Raw genomic sequence first — 15,156 nt, forward strand, 5'->3', positions numbered from 1 at the left:
AGGGTGGTAGGAGGAACAGAAAACCAAGAGAAATTAGGAAAATCTCACTCAGCTGCTGGGTCTTCAATGGAAATGAGTCTCTGCCCGTGCTGGAACCACCCAGAAAGAATCTGAGGACAGGACTCCTGCCCCTTCGCCCAGTGATGCTTCTGGTTCAAATGCAGACCCAGTGGCAAGCTGTTGTCATGTCAGCTTCCTGGGTGAATGGAGTGACCAGATCCTTTGTTGGGAGTGGGTTGCTGGGTGGAAGGTAGCACAGCCAGGGGGCGCTGGGGCCAGGGATGGAGGAGGATGGGAGAGACCTGCCTGTGGGTCACACCACCCTCACCAGGTGTCCTCCCTGGGGGACTGCCACCTGCCACAATTCTTGCCTCCCGCTCTGGCTCCCTGTGTCCTCCGAAGCAGCCTCTTAAGGAGAAGAAATCACTAATGGGAGGCTTTCTCTCTGGCTCCCGATGCTCACTTTGCACCACCTCCTCAAATCAACGGGCCCAGCCCTCCAGGGACAGCCCCAGCCCCTGCCTGAGCCATAGCACGTCCCACGGTGCATCGTTAGTTTTCACCACTAACCGAATTAAACTGGACCGAGAGGGAAAGGTGAGCAGAGCTCAGCCCTGGGCCTCTCTTTTGCCAACGGCACAAAATTTCTCCAGGGACCTGCAGGGCCCCCTGTCCCACCTTGCTGAGCTTTGTGGGGTGAGGGGAAGAACCTTCAGAGAACTCTATAAAAGTCAGGCACTCTTTCATCAGAAAAATGCCCAGACACCTGATGGGATGAGCACTGGGTGCTATGTTATATGTTGGCAAATTGAACTCCAAAAAAGGAAAAAAAAAAAAAAAAAAGGAAAGAAAGAAAAGAAAAGAAAAGAAAGAAAAGAAAAGAAGAAAAGAAAGAAAAGAAAAGAAAAGAAAAGAAAAGAAAAGAAAAATGCCCAGAGAATTTTAGATGCATTTCAGGGTCTCATTATCCCTGCCCACAATTGTTAAGCCTCCAGATAGCCTGAATTTCACCTAAGATCTGGAGAGGATCCATGAACCCCAAGTGAAAAATTGCTTTGTTTATATTTGAAAATATAAACTCACAAGCCTCCAGAAACCTGACAGGTAAAATGATTGTAAGTGACTAATTGGGTCAGTGGGTGATAAGGAATGCTGAGGACTGTGGCTAAAATGGAGCATTTAAAATCATTTCAAAAAAAAAAACCAAAAAAATAAAAATAATCATTTCAAAAATTAAATTATTATTGGATGAGCCAGACAAGACACATCTTTATTTTCTTTTTATTTTTTTTTAAGACACATCTTTAGACTAGAATTAGCTCACGTCTTACCTGTGTGTTGTCATAGGATCTTCTAGGTATATATACCTGCCCCAGCCTCCAACTGATACTGAGATCTACCTATTACCCAACCCCAATCATTCCTACTGCAGCACATGCCACTTCCCCCTTGGTCTTACTCAATAAGAATTTTCTCTTTGCTTTTCTTTTGTGCTGCTCCCAGTTCTTGCAGGAGTCTGTCTACTTACTCCAAGGCCCAGGTTAAACAGCATTTCAGCCATGCAGTGGCCCGGACAGCCAGACCTACATCCCTCCACCCTTTAGTTGTTATGGGTGTCCTGGGGGAGCCCTGATGCACCACCCTGTGCTCCCGGAGCCCTCTGACTCAGTTGTCAATGGTGGAGGGAATGATTTGGTCTCCTAGGGACATCTGGCCATGTCTGGAAACATTTTTGATGGTCATGATTTGGGACAGGGTGCCACTGGCATCTAGTGGCAGAGGTCAGGGATGTTACTGAACATCCTACGATGCACAGGACAACCCTCCCCCTCCCCACAAAAATCACCTGGCCTGTTAATAGTGCCACAGTTGAGAAACCCCGACCTGAGCTGGCCCTGAATGAGCTTCTGGAGGGCAGGGCTGTGCCTTGGTTAATGCCCTGCTCTCAGGGCCTGTAACACAGGGTCTGGCAGGCAGAAGGGCCTCAGGGCAGGTGTGTTGATGAGGTGAGACACATCACGGTGAGACGATGGGCACAAGAGCAAGAGCTGGGGACACCTGGGTGGCTCAGTTGGTTGGGCGTCTGCCTTCAGCTCAGGTCATGATCTCAGGGTCCTGGGATCGAGCCCCCATGTAGGGCTCCCAGCTCAGCAGGGAGGCTACTTCTCCCTCTACCTCTGCCCACCCCGCCCCCAACACTCGTGCTCTCTCTCTCTCTCAAATAAATAAAATCTTAAAAAGAGAGAGAGACAGAAAGAGCCAATGTTAGCCCCAGGAGCACACAGCTAGCTGAGTCCAGGAGTGACCTCCAGCCTGCTGGCCCTCTTCCACGCAGACCACTCAACTAAGGCCATGCGATGAGTTTGCCACGAGGGGCTTCATGGGCTTAGAATTGTTTATTTTTTATTTTATTTTATTTTATTTTTTAGAATTGTTTGTTTAGTTGGACTCTTTAGGTTGTAAGAACAGAAGTGTACCCAGGGCTCCTTGGGAGATGCAACGATTATTCACTGTGAAGAGACATGAGTAGAGACGCAGGCCTTAGCAAAAGCAGAGCGCCGGGGAGGGCTAGGTTGGGAGCCGGGACCCTGGCACTGTCTTTTCAGCAGATACAGAGAAAGCCCTGTCACTTCTACACCGCCCATGCCACCTGGATCCAGGGTTCATCCAGGCTCTTCTGCTAACGCTTGACCTGGGCCCTTCCAGGCCAACTGAGCCAGTAGCCACAGGGCCTAGGGCACTTTTTAAGTGAAAATATTTTAACTTCTTTTAAAATCAGAAGGGGGAAAAAAAAAGAATACGATGATATATAATAAAAGAATATAAAATAATGAATGTAGCCTAGATGGGGTCCCTCTCTGTGCCAATGCAGTCATGTAATTTCTAAAATATTTTTGAGAGGCCTGCCCATTGAGGCACACCACCCATCACACTTCCCGGTCCTTCTACACTGTGACCTTGAAGGCGCACCTCCTGCGTGGGCCAGCTCTCCTCGCTTGTTAATGAAAATTCCAGAGAATGCCCTGGAGCCCTGGAGACATTCTGAATACAACCGTGTATCTAGGAAGTCTGCTGACTTTGATGAATTTTCCTTGGGAAAGTGTTTTCCGGAATGGACTCCATTAGGTCAATTTAATTCCTTGATCAATTTTCTATAAAGCTCTGTTAAGCTATTTCCAATGTTTTCACTTTTTCATTTCGACTTGACTGAAACTATTCTCACTGGGACCAATTCTTTTTCACTTAAATTTTATATCAGAAATTTGGCCCATAGATCAAATTTTTGCCAATAGCAAAGTTCACCGATGAGAGTATCTGTGGTGGCGACTTTCCTCTTGTGAGCTTTATTTCTACCAAATCCGTTGTCCAAGGTCCAATTTTGTTCTGAGTTTTGTCAAGAATGTTGGATTCTTTCATGAGTTCTAGTAGATTATGAATTATCTAATGTAGCCATCTTAGTTTTTCTGTGCATTGGATACAGTCCTTAGGATTTGGGGGCACCTAGGTGGCTCAGTAGGTTAAGAATCTGCCTCCGGCTCAGGTCATGATCCAGGGATCCTGGGATTGAGTCCCATGTAGGTGCTCCTTGCTTAGCAGGGGGGCCCGCTTCTCCCTCTCCCTGCTCTCCCTCTGCCCCTCCCTGATCATCCTCATCTTACACTCTCTCAAATAAATAAATAAAAATCTTTAAAAATAATAATCTTTAGAACTTGTAACTACTTCTCAGTTTAAACCACAAGAAAATCGTGAGGACATTTAGGAGCTGGAGAGGCAGGGTGACGAAGGAGGGGAGGCAGAGCGAAGAGAGAAGTTGAGCAGCAATCTTAAGGGTGTCCTGGAGGGGGAGGGGGCATCCATGGGAGGCTCAAAACGTTCTTCTCTGTTCTAGCCCGTCCTTGTCTACTCTTATGTGGTAGGTTGACTATCCTTGGGTCAACTGTGCGTAAGAGGGAGCCCTTGGTACGTAAGATGGTCTGGAGCTGCCACTGAGGTACGCTCTGGGGCTAGCCAGTGTTCCTTAGGAAGGAGCTGAGGCATGATACTGGGGGTCCTGAGCCTTGGCAAGAATAGTTTCCATCTGGGGATCCCTGGGTGTCTCAGTGGTTGAGCATCTGCCTTTGGCTCAGGTTGTGATCCCAGGACCCTGGGATCCAGTCCCGTGTTGGGCTTCTCGCATGGAGCCTGCTTCTCCCTCTGCCTGTGTCTCTTTCTCTCTTTCTGTGTCTCTCATGAATAAATACATAAAATCTTAAAAAAAAAAAAAAAAAGGAATAGTTTCCATCTGGATGGTCCTGTCTGTGTCATGAAGCACCCCCCACACACACACCTGTACTATTCACATGATTTCTAAGCAGTGCTGTGAGGCAGATGGTATCACCTGCACTTTATGGATGACAAAAGAAATAAAGCAAGCCGGGTGGGTCCTCTTGTTTTATATGCAGTGATTTCCCCATTATGCCTCAGAGCCCCTAAGAAGTGAGGGAGTGAGGCGTCTGCCTAACACTTCACAGTTAGAGAAGTTTCCTGACACTTCTGGGGCCTGAAAGAGCACACAAGGAGGCCCACCTACTTTATGTCTAAATATTAGTAACTAATCAGGCTCATGGTCCCTAAAAGGGAAATGTTTTCTCCTCCTACCTTAACAAATATACCTTAAAAGTGACAGAAGTGGAAGAGTGTTTTTACAAATGACTGAAAAATGGCCAAAAGTCAGTAAAATAACCAAAGATGCCTGCACATGATCATTGCTGTGGATATCAGTGTTCTGCTGAAGGGCTAATGATGTTTGCAAGAACAGTAAACACACATTATACATTGATTTATTTCATGAAATTTGTCTCCCTTTATTTCAACAAAATTAATTAGGCAACAACATAATTATAATTCACAACGTGATTACAGAATCACTAACAAAATTTTCTTTTATTGGAAGAAATGCCCAATGAGACCATCTTTCTTGAATTTGTAGACGGTTTTCCTTTAAATTCTGTATGTGAAACTTCAATTTTCTGAGACAATAGCAACTGGAATTATCAATACATTCCTTACAGGAGTACTTAGATCCAGAAGGGAACCATAAGTGTTATTTATTTATTTATTTATTTATTTATTTATTTATTTATTATTTATTTATTTAGATTTTATTTATTTATTCATGAGAGACACAGAGAGAGGCAGAGACACAGGCAGAGGGAGAAGCAGGCTCCATGTAGGGAGCCCAACGTGGGACTCGATCCCAGGACCCCAGGATCCATGCCCTGGGCTGAAGGCAGCGCTAAACTACTGAGCCACCCGGGCTGCCCGAACCATAAGTTTTAGATACCCTCTTCAAATAGTGTCATGAATCTATATGTAACGACATAAAATCAAGGGAAACATTACATAATATTCTAATTTTCCCATGTTAAGTTTCCATCATTTATAGACTCGAAGATCTCTTCAGCTGTATCTGGCTGGGTGCTCCTTAGAATGCTGGTCCCTAAAATGTTTGTTGCTGTGACATACAATGCATTGTGGAAGAATGTGTGTCCCTCAGCACTGTGAACTCAGCTAGTCTTTTTTTATAGCATGAAGATTCCATGTAGCACTTCTTAAATTTGTTCACATTTCTCAACACTGGGATAGTACCAAGAGAACCCAAAATACTGTATTTGGCTCATTTGTTCCAATCTCTCTCTTTTTTTAAAAAAAAGATTTTATTTATTAATGAGAGACACACACACAGAGAGAGAGGCAGAGACACAGGCACAGGGAGAAGCAGGCTCCACGCAGGGAGCCCAATGTGGGACTCGATCCCAGGACCCCATCCCAGGACCCCGGGATCACGACCTGAGCCAAAGGCAGATGCTCAACCACTGAGCCACCCAGGCGTCCCTGTTACAATCTCTTTAATTGAGACTTTGCCTTAATCTAGAGTGTCCTGAACATAGTCACTAAAACCTGGGCTATCAGAATGTGAACCTCCTCCTTTATAGTCTTATGAGAATTTTACTTCTGTTTTCTAATTATATTTTACTGGAATGTCACATTTATTGCATATTTTCTATGAAGGCCCTTACTACACATTTAAAAAATCCATTTTCTCTAAACATTTAAAAATATTTTCAGCATCTTAAAAAGTGACAGAGCCAATTAAGCTCTGTTTATTTTTGAAAAATAACCTTTTGTCTATGTTGTTAATGGCCCAGCAAGCAACAGTTCACACCGTGTAATTACAGATAGCACAAATTTAAAGAATATTCCTTCATTTTCCGTCAAAGACCATGCTTTGCTCTTTACTGGAGGATGTGCTGTTTACCTGAGCTCTTCTAGTTATGTGGTATCTCATCCAAATGACATCTTGATTCCTTTAGGAGCATTTTGCTGGCATTCCCATCAAGTGTATGACTGATTGTAAGATTAGTTTTGATAAGTGTTTCATCAAGATGTTCAGTCTTGGGACAGACCCAGAAAATATCATATATAATAGTTGAATCTGGATGCCTGGGTGGCTCAATGGCTGAGCGCCTGCCTTCAGCTCAGGGTGTGATCTCAGGGTCCTGGGATCGAGTCCCACGTCGGGCTCCCCAGGGGGTACCTGCCTCTCCCTCTGCCTGTGTCTCTGCCTCTCCCTCTGTCTGTCATGAATAAATAAATAGAATCTTTTTTTTTTAAAAAAAAGATGTGAAAAATAATCATATTTTTTCTAAAATATTTAAAAAGTTACCTATTACACCTTAAAGGCCAAATACAAATCCTAAGTAATGAATACCAAAACTTGAAATAAAAGTAACTTGGGCAGCCCCAGTGGCGCAGCGGTTTAGTGCTGCCTGCAGCCTGGGGTGTGATCCTGGAGACCCCGGATCGAGTCCCACGTCTCCTGACCGGTCACTCACTGACCCTTTTCACTTCTTCCTTTTTTTAAAAAAAAAAAATTTATTTATTTATGAGACAGAGAGAGGCAGAGACACAGGCAGAGGGAGAAGCAGGCTCCATGCAGGGAGCCCAACGTGGGACTCGATCCCGGGCCCCCAGGATCACACCCTGGGCCAAAGGCGGTGCTAAACCGCTGAGCCACCTGGGCTGCCCTGGATCATAGTCTTAAATGTGAAATGCAAATCTATAAACTTCTAGAAGATACAAGAGAAAATGTTTGTGACTTTGGGTTAAGCAAAAAGTGTTCAGATATCAAAACCAGAATCTGTAAAGGACCACCGTCGATAATAAAGTGGCCTTCATCACTATTAAAAACTTCTGCTCGGGATCCCTGGGTGGCGCAGCGGTTTGGCGCCTGCCTTTGGCCCAGGGCGCGATCCTGGAGACCCGGGATCGAGTCCCGCGTGGGGCTCCCGGTGCATGGAGCCTGCTTCTCCCTCTGCCTGTGTCTCTGCGCCTCTCTCTCTCTCTGTGACTATCATAAATAAATAAAAATTAAAAAAAAAAAAAACTTCTGCTCTGCAAAAGACACACTGAAAATGTAAACACAGACTGGGTGAAAAAAACTTACAAATCATATCCCTGACAAAGGACTTATATTCAGAATATATAAGAAAAGAAATAACCCAATTAAAAAATAGGCAAACCATCTCAACAGCTATTTCACTAGAGAGGAAATAAGGATGACAAATAAACACATAAAAGATGCCTAACATCATTAGTCTTAGGGTAATGTAAATTAAAACCAAATGAAACGACTTAAATATTCAAAAATAAGGGTAAAGCTAAATTATGGTGCATTTGTGCAAAAGCATATTATCCACTTTCAAAATTTATATTTTGTTCTTCAGAAAAGCATAAAAATGCCTATGGAACAATACATTAAGTAAAAGAAAGAGTATTTAAAGATACGAACAGTTTTATGAAGGAAATTTGTGTGTGTTACATACATGTATTTTTTAAAGATTTATTTATTTATTTTAAAGAGAGAAAGCATGTGCGTCATGGGGGACGGGGGGTGGGCAGGCGGAGAGAGAATCTCAAGCAGGCTCCCCGCTGAATGTGGAGCCAGACTCGGGGTTCAACCCCATGACCCATGAGATCATGACCTGAGCAGAAATCAAGAGTCGGCTGCTTAACCGACGGAGCCACCCAGGTGCCCCCATACATGTATTAAATAAAAACCGAAATACATAAACACGCAAATAAGGCTCATTTCTGGGTATGGCAATTATGGGTGATTTCGGGTTTTTTCTATACCTCTCAGAATTCTCCAAAATATTCTCAGCATGCACATATTGCTTTTTAAAATTGTCTAATAATGGGGATCCCTGGGTGGCTCAGCGGTTTAGCACCTGCCTTCGGCCCAGGGTGTGATCCGGGAGTCCTGGAATCGAGTCCCATGTCGGGCTCCCGGCATGGAGCCTGCCTCTCCCTCTGCCTGTGTCTCTGCCTCTCTCTCTCTCTCTCTCTCTCTCTCTCTGTCTATCATAAATAAATAAAATCTTTAAAAAAATAAAAAGATAAAATTGTCTAATAAGAGAGGAAAAAATGGATGCATAGCCAAGGCCCTAAGCCTTCCCATAGAGGATGCCACCCTAGCACCCATAAAATGGGAGTTTTATGCTTAGCTTTTCCCTCCCTACAGCCTTATCCAGAAGGCCCTTTCCACTGTCTGCTCTGGAGGCTGCTGACTTCCCTTCCCTCTGGGGTACCCCTCCTTCTGGGCTACCCTAGCTCTCCCCTCTCTTCCCGGTGTTCTTCCTGCCCCCCCCCCTTGCTGGATACTTTAGGGGCCCTTCCCACCCTTTTGATTCCTGATCCCCCATTCTGTCCCTTTGGGATTTCGGTCAGTCTGAGCCATTAGCAAGGGTGCCTAGGACACGCACACGGCGGTGTCTGACCTAACCTTTGGGGCAAGCTCCAACCCCTGTTCATTTGCGCAGCCGCGCAGCAGCTGTGGATTGCGTGCCTCTTGCCAGACGCAGCAGCTCCCGCAGCAGCAGCAGAGGAGCTGCTTTCCCAGACCTGCCATTCTAGCAGAGGGTTCAGGTAATAAACACGAAGAAATTATCTTTAGAACCCGCTTGTTCCAAGACCCCTGGGACAGTTGAATGGACGTTAAAATTTGAGAACCACTCCTCTGTGCAAGCAGTTCTCAGAGAAAGGTCCCAGCCAGTGGCCTCAGCATCTCCTGGGAGCTTGTTAGAATGCAAATTCTCAGCCTCCACCCAGACCTACTGCAGTATCAGAAACTCTGTGGGTGGCACCCAGCACCTGTGTTTAATAGGCCCTCTAAGGGATTCCGCGTGGCCCCATAAGGGCCCTTCAAGGTTAGGGACCACATCTCGTTTATCTTGGCATCTGTATTAATTTCCTATTGCAGCTCTAACAAATGACCACAAACACAGTGGTTCAAAACAGCTCAAATTTATTATCTTATGGTTCTGGAGAGCAGAAGTCCGAAATCAGTTTCCCCAGGGTAAATGGATGTGTGCCTCCTGGACACTCCAGTGGGGAATCCAAGGCTGCCTGCATTCCTTGGCTCATTGCTGCAGCACTCTGACCTCTACTCCCGTTGTCACACTTTGACGTCTGACCCTCCCACCTCCCTCTTCTAAGAACCTTAGTGATTACAAGGGACCCACCCTGAAAATCCAGGACCATCTGCCCATCTCAAGATCTTTAACTGTGTCACATCCACTAAGTTCTTTTCACCATGTAGGTTCCATAGTCATAGGATCTGTGAGCATCTCTGAGGGACCATTATTCAACCTCTGTCCCAGAACAGGTGCTCAGCAAGGATCTGTAGAAAGAATGAATGAGTGAAGGGGCCCTTGCGAGGCTTAGTTGGTTAAGGGTCTGCCTTAGGCTCAGGTGGTCCTGGGTTGGAGTCCGATGGGCTCCTGCTCAGCGGGGTGTCTGCTTCTCCCTCTTCCTCTGCCTCTTCCCCAGCTTGTGCTCACTCTCTCAAATAAACAAAATCTTTTTTTTTTAATTTTAAGAATTTTTTAAAAGATTTTATTTATTTATTCATGACAGACACACAGACAGAGAGGCAGAGACCCAGGCAGAGGGAGAAGCAGGCTCCATGCAGAGAGCCCGACGTGGGACTCGATCCCAGGTCTCCAGGATCAGGCCCTGGGCTGAAGGCGGCACTAAACCGCTGAGCCACCTGGGCTGCCCCAAAAAATAAAATCTTAAAAAAAAAAAAAAAAAAAAAAAAAGAATGAATGAGTGAATGAAGAAAGAAACAAGGAAGAGGATGAAGCCTCCCTCCTCCCCATCCTATGAGCCCTGGCCCTCCTTCCAGCATCCAACCAGGTCCAGAAGTGATGAGACCTATCCATACCTCTGGGCACCTTGCTCCTTCAATTCAAGTGCACGTGCGCTGGGCAGGTGAGGCTCAAAAGTGAGCCTCCACGGGCCAGGATGGGGCCAGGGGGCGGCATTCAGCAAACTTGGGGCTGGCAAGCTGCGAGGGGAATACAGGGGCCCTGCTGGTGGGTTTGGTGCCTGGGGTCACCAAAAGAACATGCACTTTGGGCTCCAGTCTTGACTCAGCCATGTGCCGCTCACAGAGGAGTCCCTCCTTGGTTTTTCCATGTGCAACTCGGAATGATACCAGCAGTCTCACTGGGTAGGGGGGTGGGGGGTGAGAGCCGCACAGGAGGCATGAAGTTCCAGGCCTGGCGTGGTGGAGGACGGTGGGGTTGCACCCCTGGGGAGGAGGGCAGAGCGGGAGCCAGAGCCCTGGGCGCCCGGGGAGGGGCAGGCACTGACTCTGACCCTGGGTTCCCTGGGAACTAGCCTCCGGGGGGCCTTCCCTGGCCCTCTCTCGGGCAATTGGCTGACACCCCTTGGCCATCACTGCAGCAGAACTGGAAACCCAGAGAGGGGAGGAGTCACGGGGCCTCCCTGTGGACTCCAAGGTAGAGCAGGAAATGCTCAAGACCTGGGCACGGGCAGTCTGAGCAATCCCCTCACCAGCTTCCTCGGGGAAGCATCTGTAAGTCTCAGTGTCCCCCTCTGTAAGAAGGGACAATGCAATCTGTCCCCACTCCTCCTTGGCCCTCGAGGGCCGGGACCTGCCAGGGAGGCGGAGGGGAACACGGATTTGGGGAGTGATAGCAAGAGGCTCTGCTTGGCGTCTTCAGCCCCCGGGATTTGAATTGTGCCTGAGAGAGGGCTGTTTGTCCTCAGTTAGATTCAGGAATATTCCGATGAAGACATTAGCGTGCTGTAATGGAGGATACCAGCTTGGAGCTAAATTAAATATTTACACAGCCCTCGATGATCTTCTCCCTCTCTTTAGCAGCTCCCTCCCCGCGCTAAAATATTTAGCAGGGATTTCAAGAGTATATTCTCAAACCCAACTGTGGTTCAGAGTCATCTGATAGTGAGGAGGACGTGACCACAGGCTTCAGCCCATTCCCAGCGCTGGGCGCTTTCATCGGAGGCCAGGAGACTCCACTTGGCTCGGCCAGATCTGCATCTTGGACGAAAGACATTGCACTTGGATCTTTAAAAGGCAAACAAAATAAACCATGTAGGCTAGGTATGACACAGCCTGGAGCCAAAGGGACTTTCTAGAATATAGGTCAGAAACCATACTGGAGAGAGTTGCACAACAATTTTTGAGGAGGAAGAAATCCCAGCAGGCAGGTGGCAATCTACTACAAATTCGGCCTTGACTCCCTGGAGCCACTCAGGCCATTTGCCCTTTAAGTCCCTCCCTGCTCCTAGGATGGCTAAAAAATCCCTCAAGTCCTTGGATTCTAATGTGGACTGTTCCTCAAAGGCTTGATCCTGGGAAAGCCTTGAGATGGGCCGGTTCATGCGAACGGGAGTCACATTTTGGTTTTTTAAAGAGGTTATTTATTTATTCATGAGAGACACAGAGAAGAGAGAGGCAGAGACACAGGCAGAGGGAGCAGCAGGCTCCATGCAGGGACCCCAATGTGGGACTCGATCCCGGGACCCCAGGATCACACCCTGAACCGAAGGCAGATGCCCAACCGCTGAGCCCCCGGGCATCCCAGGAGTCATATTTTGGACATGACCTGTAGGATAGACATTGTGGTGAACTTCAGAGCAGACACGTTCCAGGAAAACCCACGTATGTGTTTAAGTTTTGGAAATCGAAATGTAGCCTCTGACTATTAAGGAAGCCAAGCCCTTGAGAGCAAAACTTTGCACCGGTCCTGAGCTGGGTCCCTGCCGGGTGACCTCATTTTAAGTCACTGCCTCAACTTTCCAGTCTCTGGAACAGGGACAATGACGTGGGGCTCAGCAGGCATTAAGTGGGTCTGGTGTCCCTCGAGCTTACAGACCCCGCCTGTCGTGAGAACTTGGTGAACACGGGGCCGTGATTGTCACTTTCAATCTCCTTGTCCAAGTGAAGCTTTCCTTCCCAAGAAGGGTTTGTGTGAGTCTGTCCTGCCACGCCCACGCTGGCTGGGTGTGTATCCTATAGGGCTCAGCGGCTGTAGCCGGGCCCCAGGAGGCCAGCAGGGGGGCCCTTCCGCACCCCCCCCCCCCCAACAGCTCCGGAGCTGGGTGGGGAGAGAGAACACAGCAGGTTTCCTGCTGCCTTTCCTGAGAGCACAACTTCAAAAGGTCCACTCTCAGATTTTAAGAAAGCCTCAGGCTCAGCCCCCCTCCTCCCTGGAGGCAACACCTCGTCCCTGTCGGACCGGTAACAAGTGTCCTTGTCCATCCAGGCTGCCTCTGAGAAGGCTCCAGAGAGCACCTGCCACCTCTCCATCTCAGAGGGGGGAGGAGGCTCTTGCCCTTAGCTAAACCCTACCTGGGTTCAGATCCCAGCCCTGCCCTTTCCTAGCTGCGGACCCGTGACACCTTTCCCGCAGCTCAGTGTCCCCGTGTGACCCCACAGGTGTCCTTATTATTGTACAACATAATGTGCAGGGCAGGGGAGGCTCAGAGGCTGTTACCTGTAAGCTGTCCCTTCTTGGGCTGCCCCACAAAGTGGCGACCCTAAACCAGGAGGTCTGTGGAGGCCCCGATTGCTACTGTTTGTCTGAAACTTTAGCTTCTTTCAAATGCAAATAGTCCACAGAGGCAGCCCACACGGGGACCTGTGCTCATTTACACCTGAGCTTGAATGGGCGTCTTCAACAGCCTTCCCTGAACAAGGCACTAATAAAATCACTATTATTAAATATTCATTCAAATATTTATTGCACAAACAATATTACAAGTTCAGAAATCAGAAAAAGAAATCACTCCCAATCACAAACCTTTTAAAATAAAGGGCATACTGGTTTTCTTTTCTTTTTTTTTTTTCTCTTTTTTTTTTTTTCCCCGTCTGGCCCTTGTAGGGGCAAATATACAACTTTTCCACCGCTGAACTCCCGCCCAATGCAATTTTGCACTCAACGCTGTATCTTTAGCGATTCCCCGTGTTGCAATCGTGCTCACAATTAGCTTTTACAATGGGCGTGCTGCTGCTCCCCAGCTGCTTCCAGTTCCCTGCTTTCAGAAATACTTTGTTCCAAGAGCTTTTTCAGTTTTTGTTTTAAGATTTTATTTATTTATTCATGAGAAACAGAGAGAGAGAGGCAGAGACACAGGAAGAGGGAGAAGCAGGCTCCATGCAGGGAGCCCGACGCGGGACTCGATCCCGGGTCTCCAGGATCATACCCCAGGCTGAAGGTGGCACTTAAACCACTGAGCCACTGGGGCCGCCCAGCTTTTTCAGTTTTTGAGGGTTATTCCCTTAGGGTAGACTCTCAGGTGGGGCACTGCTGTGTCAAAGGTGGTGCGTTGGCATGTGGCTCTGGAAAAAGAGTCCAGGTTTTGCCTGAGCTTGCAGACAGCTGGGACCTGGGGGCTGAGAAAGAGCTGGGGGTCGGGGAGGAGGGGTCTCCGGGTTCAGCGGGGCAGTGGGCCTTTGCTGGGGTGGGGAGGGCAGTCCTTAAAGGCAGTTAGTCCTGGAGGAGAGGCTGCAGCCTCGGACTGAGAGCAGATAACCCCGGGCTGAGTGGAGGAGGCCCCCCATCCCCCTGCACTCCTCCTGGAGAGCTTGACTCACCTCCAGCAGGTGCTGCGTCCACACCTGGTGCATGGAGCTCAGGGGGACAGCAGAAGGAGAAACCCAGGGAAGCGCTGGCCATGTGCACAGGTGGCCCCCCACTCAGGTAGGAAGTGCAGCTCAGTCTCTGCTGGGGCAAGCACACCAGCATGCTGCGCGCTGGAGCCGGCAGGCAGGCCCCCCCCATATCTGGGTGGGTATTTGCCACGCACTGGGCCCAACCCAGGGCACTGCGGGCAGGTTGCTGAGGACACACTGTAGGCGCACCGCGTGTCAGGCAGCCCCAGGGGGTGGACTAACATTTCTCCACACTGGCTGCTCCTCAGAACCACCTGGGGAACCTTCAAGAAGCCCCAGGCCTCGCCTCCAGAGATTTGGATTCAACTGGGGGCTCGTGCTGACGTCTGGCAGGACTGAGAACCACTGGATTAGATCTTACATTTTCTTGGTAGGGCATTTTTGGATGCGGGGATAGAGGCCCTCTGAGGCCACGAGGAGAAGACAGAGGTTACTGTGGGTTATGATGGTGTTTGGAGGGCAGGGGGCTAATCCCCTTTATCATCTCCATGTGTGCCCCCCGCCCAGCCACCCAAAGACACCCTCCACCCTAACAGATCCGTGCACTTCTCTGCTGCTGCAGTCCTGTCGCCCTCCCCTTGCAAACCGGGGTGGCCCAAGCCCCTTGTATAGAGGATTGCGGGGCCCCTGGAGGCCGCACAGATCTGGTCTGGCCTAGGACGCTCGCGTGTGAGACACCAGTGGTCTGTGGGGCTCCCCCACGGCGTCTCTGCTGCTTCTCCCTGAGCATCTTTACTCCTTAGGTCAAATGACCCAGAAGGCCCTTCCAGACTCTGGTTCTTGATGGATCCTGGCCCTGAGAACCCCACCCGGCGGGGCAGCGTGGGGCTTCCTCCAGGTACCCGAGATGACAGCCCTTGTGGTCTTCCCCTGGGGAGGCAGGAGTGCGGGCCCTAAGCATGGTCCTGTGGCCTGGCCCTGGCCCGGGCGAGGGAAGGGGGCGGTCACCCTCCTCCCCTCTCAGCATCTTCCCCTCCACACGCACCAGTTCCCTCGATCCTGCTCTGAGGACGGCATCCACACCTGGGGAGGGGTCGCCTGGGCGTCTGAGATCTCTGTAAGGAATGCAAAGCTTTGTCACTCCTCACAGCTTGGTGGCTGTCGGCCGG

Source organism: Canis lupus, chromosome 32 (genome assembly GCF_048164855.1).
Source record: "Canis lupus baileyi chromosome 32, mCanLup2.hap1, whole genome shotgun sequence".
NCBI classification, from domain to species: Eukaryota; Metazoa; Chordata; class Mammalia; order Carnivora; family Canidae; genus Canis; species Canis lupus.